Raw genomic sequence first — 10,158 nt, 5'->3', positions numbered from 1 at the left:
GTAGGAGGGGGGAGAGCATGTAAATGTAGGCGATGGAAATAGTGCTTGCTGGCTGAGCCTTCCCCCCCTCAATTTGTTTGTTTGAAATCTAAGAACTAATATGTGATGGGACCTGAATCAGAGCGGTCTGTAAGTGGGCAGACAGCACTATGTACAATTTGCTAATCTAAATGTCATGGTTAGTTGAAACCAATTCTTTGTGCCCTGAGCTACACATGTTGAAGCTGATTATTCTTTTTGTTTCAATTTATGAACAAATAATTGCTTTTATCAAAAGCAATTCCATATATGCAGAATATCCACATTTTCTTGGAATGCCCATAGTATGTACTGAAAGCTTTCGCTAACTTGAGTGCTGACAGGGTCACAGAGTCTTTGGTACGGTGGCATATGGTTTATGGTGAACTGTTAAGAGGAAGATAACCCTAAAAAAATAGGAGGAGGATCCAAAACTCGTTGAAAGTCTTGCCTAACTGCAATGGTTAAGAAGGCATAGCTGACTTAATGCAGGGGTGTTGAAATCTGTGTCTGGAATTATGGAAATAAGTTGAGAAACATGAGCTGAATTGCTTGTTGATTATTTTCCTTTGTAAATGCTGGGAAAAGATGTATTATGCTTTGCTGCAGCCTTTTAAGGATTTTTTTGTTTGTTTTGTTAACTTATCTTTTAATATGAAGTGTCATTCCCAAAATGAAGTAATGTCCTTGGGCTGGTGGCAACAGCTGGAGTTGCAGAATTCATAAATAATTCAGAGAGGGATAAAGGGTAGGGGATATTTTTTTTTTTTTTTTTTGTCATTTGAATCTTTATTATGTGCACACATTTCATTTTAGATATGGCATCATTCGAATTCATTTGGTATGATGATTGCACTGACCTGTCATATTTATGTTGATGTCCCTCCGAAGGACCATATGCTCTGTCCTCGGCATGAAAAAGGATGCAAGTTGCTAACCAAAAAGGCAGCTACGTTCCTGTAGGGCTGGAGACCCTCACTTCCCATTGTCACCTCAGCAGATGTACAGCTGTGGTGCAGTAGAAGACAATGTAGTTGTTAGGTCAGTGCAGTGACTAAATCATAGAATCATAGAATTTCCCAGGCCAGAAGGGACCTCCAAAGGTCATCTAGTCCGACCTCCCCGCAGTCAGCAGGGACACCCCCAACTAGACCAGGTTGCCCAGGGCCTCATCGAGCCTCACCTTGAATATCTCCAGGGATGGGGCCTCAACCACCTCTCTGGGCAACCTGTTCCAGTGCTCCACCACCCTCACAGTGAAGAACCCTCTCCTCATCTCCAATCTAAATCTGCTCCCCTCCAGCTTAAAGCCATTGCCCCTCGTCCTGTCACTGCAGGCCTTTCTAAACAGGCTCTCCCCAGCCTTCCTGTAGCCCCCTCAGGTACTGGAAGGCCGCTATTAGGTCTCCCTGGAGCCTCCTCTTCTCCAGGCTGAACAACCCCAGCTCCCTCAGCCTGTCCTTGTAGCAGAGGTGCTCCATCCCCCTGATCATCCTTGTGGCCCTCCTCTGGACCCGCTCCACCAGGTCCATGTCCTTCTTATATTGAGGGCTCCAGACCTGCACACAATACTCCAGGTGAGGTCTCACCAGAGCAGAGTAAAGTGGCAGAATCCCCTCTCTGGACCTGCTGGCAACGCATCTTTTGATGCAGCCCAGGATGGGATTGGCCTTCTGGGCTGCAGCTGCCCACTGCCTGCTCATGTCCAGCTTCTCCTCCACCAGCACCCCCAAGTCCCTTTCCTCAGGGCTGCTTTCCAATACCTCACCCCCTAGTTTGTATTGGTGGCGAGGATTGTTCCGGCCCAGGTGCAGAACCTTGCATTTGCTCTTGTTGAACCTCATGAGGTTCACCTGGGCCCACCTCTCCAGCCTGTCCAGGTCCTTTTGGATGACATCCCATCCCTCTGGTGTATCGACAACACCACACAGCTTGGTATCGTCCGCAATGGCAGCCCAGTCCAGCCAAAGGTGGAAGAAAGGGCAAAACCTGTTTGATATCAGAGCGTGTGGCGTTAAAAACTCAGCTGTCACCGAGGGCCAGTTGGTGTGAGGGACCTGGCACCTGGAAGATGGGAAAGACTAAAGCCAGCTAGAAATCCGCCAAGGTGGAGGTGTGCCATGGTGGCTCTAATGTGGGAATGCAATGAATTACTTTGCATGTTGGAAGTGAGGTGGCTGTGCAGACAGCCTTCTGGGGCTGCACGGCAGTTCGTCTGGGTATGCAAAGCTCGGGGCGTTTTCTTTGACCAATCCATGCCCTCCTTCCCTCTGAAGGAGCTGCTCGCTCAGCCAAGCAACGGGGTTGGCTAAGGAATTGAGATGGTCTTGGGGAAAACACGCTGCCGTAGTTTTCTTCTTCGCTAATTCTATTGTAACCATTGCATCCTGTCCTTCCCTTATTTCTGCGGTGTGTTTCCCCTGGACAAGATTTATATTTTCACAGAATCCTCTAGGTTGGAAGGGACCTTAAAGATCATCTTGTCCAACCGTCAACCCAACTGACAAAAATAGACACCCACACAACAAACAAGGAGCATCATCACTAAACCAGACCTCCCAGCACTACATCAACCCGGCTTTTGAACACCTCCAGGGATGGGGCCTCAACCCCCTCCCTGGGCAGCCCATTCCAATGGCTGAGAACCCTTTCAGGGAAAAAATTTTTCCTAATATTTTCCAGAAGTTACAGAGAAATCTACCTGTTTCAGGTCAAATCCATGTCCTGTAAGTAATGACCTGCACGATAAAGAGCAATGTCTGATTCCTGCTGGCTGGTGTTAGCAGTTCATAGCTGGTGGGTGACAGGACCTCGTTACTGTTCCCTTTGTGTGCATTATTGGTGTAACAGGATGCAGGCACTGCAATTTTTTCATGGTACAAGGTGTAACTGCAGCAGCAAGTGGTGATTTTTTATGAAGGAGATGGTCCATGGTGCTTATGGCAGTGGCAGAAGGAAGCCAATTAAGTGCAGGTTAGGGAAATGCAATAACTAGAAGCTGTGAACGCAAATGATAACTGTATGCAAAATTGTTTCTTTTCTAGATCCTGCCATCAATGACTGAGCCTCCCTGAAATCTTCTTATCAGTTGCTGCCAAGATGAGAAGGATAACAGGAAGGAGGAGTGCTTAAGTGGTTTTAATGACAGTTAATTTCATCTATTTATCAAATGACGGGTTGTTTTTTCCTCAAAACTCGATTGTCATGACAAGATGCTTTTGGAAGTCATCTTTGTAAAATAAAACTGACAATTTTTAGGCTACAAAGAGCTTATTGTATCTTTCTATACAATGTTGTCATCGTGGTAAACCGCTGGAAAGTCTTTATTTTTTGAAGTACTTTAACTTGCATACTTCATTCATTATTTGAAAGTCTGTTGAATGCCATGTGAAAAGTTTCTTTTATTCAATGGAGTAGTTATTCTTACAATACTCAATTTGTTATTGTCTAAATTACTGTTGCCTTAGCCTCCTGCAAAAAATGTTTCTTTTTAGTAATTCTTAAACAAATAAGGAATGAATGAAGTTTTGTCCTTCTCATGTTTTGATCGGCATATTTTTCTTTTCAGTGAAAGCATCTTCAGTTTTCAGAATGACAGTATTACAAAGAAAGGTACTTTTGCTTTTTCTTCCCCCCCCTTTTTTTTTTTAACAGAAAATGTCTTTTGTGCTATGATTTTTTTAATATGTACGCTGCCAAGACGCAATTACTGGAAGGAGAGACAGAAGCTGTTGGGAATGTCATGTTATGCCAAATTAAGAATTATTAGCTCTTACTTTCTCTACAATCTCTTCAACTAGAACTCGACCTATTGCGTCTGGCTTATACTTTGACTCTAGTGGAACTAATGTGTCCTTGGAGTAGCATTTTAGAGTAACTTCAGATTCATGTGGTTTTTCTTTTTTTTTTTTTTTTTTTTTTTTTTTTTTTCACAAGCTTGCTTTAAACTGCTGGGATTAACTTCAGAGAAGGGGAGAGATACAGCCCCTTTGTCAGCAGCTAAAGAAGGAGGCTTCATGCACACTTGCTCCCTGGCTCTCTCCTGGAGGTTATTGCCCCTCCTAGGGAAGCAAACTGACCTCTTTCCCTGAGCACACCCAGGCTTATTTCAGCCCAAGTTAATCACGTTATCAAATGTTAGTTAACTAGCACCCTAGGTGGTTTGATGAGAGGTCAGGGAAGGCACAGGCAGTGTGTCTGGGAGGGTGGTGTGTTGACAGGGGAGTTGTTGGGGAGCTGCTGGTGGTGGTGTATTTTCAACAGGGGCGGTTAACATCTCTAAAATACGGTAAAAATTGGACGTGTTGGAAAGCCGTGCAGTGCTATCATGTATAATACATCTCAGGGACATGCTGGATAATATTAAATAAACCTGTGCTCTTTGACTTGTTCCTTGTGCGTGCCAGTGTGAGTGGAGAGAGATGGTATGAGTGTGTGTAGGAGACAGGACACCTATTTCAGGTGTATCTAGTCAAAGTGCATGAATGGTACAAATGTTTGTGTCATCTAGAGGACACACTGTCCCACTTTACTCATCAAAGAGGTTGCCTGAACCGACACATACTTCAGGTGAACTGTTTTTGACATGTGGTGCCCAGAGTTGCCCTTACCAAAGAGGGGAGAACACCTCCAGCAGAAGTCACCCCATCCACTGCTGCTTCTCTGCCTGATGTTGCATCAGTGGAGGCAGTGTGCCCAGGTGGCCAAGAAAGCCAATGGCATTCTGGCTTGTATTAGAAATAGTGTGACCAGCAGAAGTAGGGAGGTGATTGTGCCCCTGTACTCAGCACTGGGGAGGCCACACTTCGAGTATTGTATCCAGTTTTGGGCACCTCAATCCAAGAGAGATCTGGAGGTGCTGGAGCGAGTGCAGAGGAGGGCAACGAAGCTGGTGAAGGGCCTAGAAGACAATTCTTATGAAGAGCGGCTGAAGGAGCTGGGACTGTTTAGTTTGAGGAAGAGGAGGCTGAGGGGAGACCTCATCACTCTCTACAACTACTTGAAAGGACACTGTAGAGAGGTTGGTGCTGGTCTCTTCTCACAGGTAATTAACAATAGAACGAGAGGGAACGGCTTCAAGCTCCAACAGGGGAGGTTTAGACTGAACATTAGGAAGGAATTTTTCACTGAAAGAGTGGTTGGGCATTGGAACAGGCTGCCCAGGGAGGGGGTGGAGTCCCCATCCCTGGCTGTGTTTAAGGGACGTTTAGATGGGGTACTGAGGGATATGGTGTAGGGGAGGACTTTGTAGAGTAGGGGAGATGGTTGGACTCGATGATCCCAAGGGTCTCTTCCAACCTCTATGATTCTATGATGCTAGAGTCTGGTGAGGTGTCCATGCTTTTGATGTTCCCTGTGCCAAAATTAGAAGGCTACAGATGATCTCTGGCACTGGAAGGCGTGCTGGGTAAAAACAGGGCACTAAACAGCTCCTTCAACGCTGACCCTTCTTGTGAGAAGGTGGTGGTGGAGCGTGGGTGCTGTACCACAGATGGCTTGGGCATACAAAGAACAAGAGGCTTTCTGATGTGTGGGGAACCCTAGAGCAGCAGTGCAGCTTGTGTCTCCTCTGGGGACATGGCAAGGTGAAGAGAGCTGGGTTCAGTCACAGGAAGGACTGAGCCTCCAGCTCAGCTGGCCTTGCATCTGCTCTCTGTTAACTGGCCCTGTGCTCAAGAATGAGGAACTAGTGCTGGTTTATCCTCAACAGCACTACCCTATGGTTCCTTCAGACCAGAGCCTGCATCTGCTCTTCCCCCAACTCTGGGTCTGAAAAACAGTGATAAGGTGAGATGAGGCATGGCGAGTCTTAGGGCTGAGGCTTACAAAGAGACTTGGGAACGGGCACAAACTTAGAAGTCGCTGCTATTTTAAAATGATATGTGAAAAGTAGATATGGTAGGACATGACAGAGCGTGAAACCTGTTGCTTTTCTTCCCAGTTTGGAGTTAACTTGGCTATCTGCTGCTGTGTGTTGAGAAAATGTTGGACTCTTCAGGCAGGCTCTTTCTCCCCCTCGTCAGCCTGTACTTGCTCGGTGCGTGCGGAGTTCAGGGAGGCAAAGCACCAACCACATAGTTTCCAGAAGTTTCCCTAGTTTCTTGCCCCGGATCCTGTCTCTGCAGCTCCAGGTGACCCTGTGCCACCAGCCTGGGGTCCAGCCGTGGCCAAGGGCCCAGCTCAGAAGTGACATCCCTCCTCCAAAGGACTGGCACACGTCTCCCCTGACCATGAAATGAGCCCCCATGGCTCTTTGAGACACCCATCACTCATATAATTCTTTTATCTTAATGTGGACTATCGTAGGGCCGAGATTAAAATATTTAATGAAATGCTTGCCATTGCCTAATAATCTTTTTCCCTGCCGAAGTGGTAATTCCCAGTTAAAGCAAAATGTTGCAAAATAACATCTCTCTTGTGTAGAGCACCCTCATGGATGCGTTACGCCGATGAGTAAAATTTTACATCCAAGCACTTAAAGTGATCAAATACTATAGTTAAGCCTGTCACAGTGTTTATGCAGCGCTAAAAAGAAAACAAAATACAATTTCAGAGCAGACGGCTTTTTTTTTTTTCCTTTCTTTCTTATGAATACTCCAAATAATAGGTTGGTTTCAACTAGACTTCCTGGCTCTTCGGTGATTGCTGCATTCGGCATGAATCTATCAGGATCCCACACATAATCATGTGTTTGTTATTATAAACACATGATTTCTCTGTATGTTCTCCACAAATATGTTGGACAAAACATAGTTTACCTTTTTAGCTGGTGCTCTACGGTTACTTTCTAACCCCTTTAACTGCAGTTCAGCCTGGGTTGAATAAAATGTGCGTTCCTGAAAATAATCTTTTCATCTGCAATGTGGCAGTTGATTTTATGGGACTGCTTTCAGACTCCAGACACAGCAAAACATTTTCAAGGCAATACGTGTTGACAATACACAGAGATAAAAATCAGCTAACGACAAACTCTTAAGGTGCAAACTTTTAATAAGAGCAATGAATCATTAGAAATGATTGGAAAGGGAACGGTAGGTTTTGAGTGAAGATGAAATGTTTTTATAAAGGTATATGCTTGAACAAATGGCTGGGTGGGGTAGAGGAATTCGTCGCGGGCTTCTGTGGCTTTTGCTCCACCTGGGGTCAGGCTGGGTCAGCTTGGCCCTGCTTTTGGCTGGGGAGGGAGGATGGCATCTCGGGGTAACAAATACCTTCAGAGCAGAGCAGCTGCCACTGAGAAGTTACTCGGAGTTACACTTCTCTTTTAAAAAAAAAAAAAAAGAGGGGGGGTTGGCATCACTTAACAACTAATTGGGCAAGGTGCCCGTCTCCTAACACCCTGCCTTTTTCAAAGATCCTCTTTCACCTGGCTGCTCGGTTCTGCAGAGGGTTAGGTTTCACCCAGGCTTTAGGTGGGTTTCTTTCCTTCCTCCATCCTCCCCCATCTGGCCGAATTAATCAAACGGCACACGAACATTCTTTTTTTTTTTTTTTTTTTTTCTCTCTCGTCTACAAAAGTCCCCCCGCCTAGTGAAAAAACGGCCCACGAAATTTTTTTTTTTTTTTTTTTTTTTTTAAGATCAAGACTCTTCTCCGAAGCGTATACTTCTACAGAGTGGAACGTTGCCTCGCTGCTAGACATAATTATTAGGTTTAAAATAATCTGACAGCAGCCCTGCTGTGTATAAATTAGGTTTGTTCTCCGCTCAGATTAGTTAGCTGGCACCCATTCACCAGCACTTACAAAAAAAGTGATCGCATCCGGTTATCTGCCTTTTTTCTTTCTAATGGGCTTTTTCTTGCTTTGCCGTCGCCGAGGTTGAAATAAATGTGTGCAGGTTGTACATTTCCAAGTTCTCCACAGCCCAGGGAGATGGTGTGGGCTCTTCTGTACCATGAAAAGACTCAGGGGTGTAAGCGTTTGGAGAAGGGGAGAGGTTGTTTGCAGTTAGATTTCTGAATCTTGTGCACCTTTGGCTTTGGCTAACGGGATGGTTTCTGCTCTGTGGCAAGCAGCGTGTTGCCACTGAAGTCCAAAATGCCAGGTATAATTAGCTGGTGTTTAAATAGGTGGTGTTATTTTTTAACTTGTATGTACTAGCCTGTTTTCATGCAGAACTGCCTATTTTACCTGTGGAGAATGCTGTGTGAATCAGAAAAAGCAGAAAAATTATTTAATATTGTGTGCTAGCGCTTAAGATTTTTAAAATAACCACAAGGTCTTTATTTCTTTGTTTACGATTGATCAGGGTTAGAGTTTTAAAAGCTTAATGCCGACTGTAAGTGCTTTACAGTCAGTCACTGAGAATTATGGGCTTGGCATGACTCACGTTTTTGTCCTCCAGTATATCCATTATTGTTAAATGCTGAGTAGTCATTGCACATAGATGACTGATTTTTTGGGGGGGATTTTACATTTTTTACATGTTCAGAAAAATACTTCATTAAAGCAGCTGCTGGGTGAGTGGGGTAATTAAAGAACTGTACTGCTTTTATTGAAGTTGACACATGCTGCACATTCCTTAAAACTCAGTATGTGAGCAGAATGTTTCCAGGATTTATTGAAGTCAGACACCTAGAGATACTGGGGAGCTTTTAATAGTGGTAAAGATAACTTCAAGTTTTACACTGTTATATAAATCTGTCTTTAAGAAGAGAGCTCTTGTGGCAATACAGTGCTCGTGTGCTTCCTATTTTGTGCAAGCGTATGTTTGATGTATGCACACACACCCCTACACACAGATACTTCGGACCCGAGCGCTTTGATTTGACAGTGATTATATATTCTATTTAGTATTTATTTGGAAAAAAAATAGTGTAGTAGTGCTGACTGAGAATCTTCATTTGCTTGGTGCCAAAACAAATCTGCAGTTTATTGATTTTTTGAAAACTTTTTTTAAAAAAAACAAAAAACAACAAAAAACAATCTGAAATGCAGTGCTGCTTAGTTTGAATTGCAGCTCCTGGTGTGTGAGTGTCGTGGTGCAGCATGTAAGGGATCTTACTGAAGGGGAACTGAGGCTCGGGTTCATTTTAACTGGTGATGCTGTGCAAGTTGGGAAAAAACAGACCTGTAATTACAACACACAGTGACCAAGCACATCACCAATGTCCTCAAAAAGTCTATTGAACAGATCTAATGACCAAAATTGCCATTTTTAGTGATACGATTTTCTGTTAGTTTCCTTTCTTTTTTCAGTGTATTGGAACAATTTTATGTCTGTTTGAAGGGGCTCAGTTAGTCTGCTTTTCCTGTTAACAGTTCATGTCTTTAAAGCATCTTTGGTATTCATTTTCTAGAGTTATAATTATGCATTTCAGGCAGAGTTAACAAACATACAGGTTTCAAAATCAGAACGTTTTTTACCCACACTTGACAGGTATTTTGCTTACACGGCCCGTGGTGCGGAGCACTCTGCTCCTGTGGGTTTCAGTGGGGGCTGAGAGCTCTGAGCTGCACCCACGAGGCACACGTTGGGGGGGTCAGTGCCTGTGTGAGGTGTAGGTACAGGCACAAAGAACTTCCCTGAGAGAGGGGGCATAATAAAATATCATAGAATCATAGAATTGTCTGGGTTGGAAGGGTCCTTTAAGGTCAGCTAGTCCAACCATCAACCTCACTCTGATAAAACCCATCACCAAACCATGTCTCTAAGCACTATGTCAACCCGTCTTTTGAATACCTCCAGGGATGGGGCCTCAACCCCTTCCCTGGGCAGCCCATTCCAAGGCTTCATAACCCTTTCCATGAAGAAATTGTTCCTCATCTCCAACCTGAACCTCCCCTGGTGCAACTTGAGGCCCTTTCCTCTTGTCCAGTCAGAGGACCAGATCCTTCTTTTGAGTGACCCCAGAGCCTGACCAGGGCTGACAGAAGCCTCTTTCCAAAGCCACGTGGTGGGTGCCAAGAGCTGGGAGGCTGAGCGGGTTGGTGGCCCTGCAGTGGGTGGTGGTGGCCGCCCGAGGATGCGCGGGGTGTGGGAACCTGGCAAGGAACTGGAAATGTGCCATTTCTTCTGTAAATGCTTCCAGTTCCCAGTGCTGCCATCTCCATTCTCCCCCTGTACTCGGCACTGGTGAGGCCTCACCTTGAGTACTGTGTCCAGTTTTGGGCCCCCTACCATAAAAAAGACATTGAGG

Source organism: Calidris pugnax, unplaced genomic scaffold, assembly GCF_001431845.1.
Source record: "Calidris pugnax isolate Ruff unplaced genomic scaffold, ASM143184v1 scaffold28, whole genome shotgun sequence".
Taxonomy (NCBI): domain Eukaryota; kingdom Metazoa; phylum Chordata; class Aves; order Charadriiformes; family Scolopacidae; genus Calidris; species Calidris pugnax.
This window is presented reverse-complemented; position numbering follows the sequence as displayed.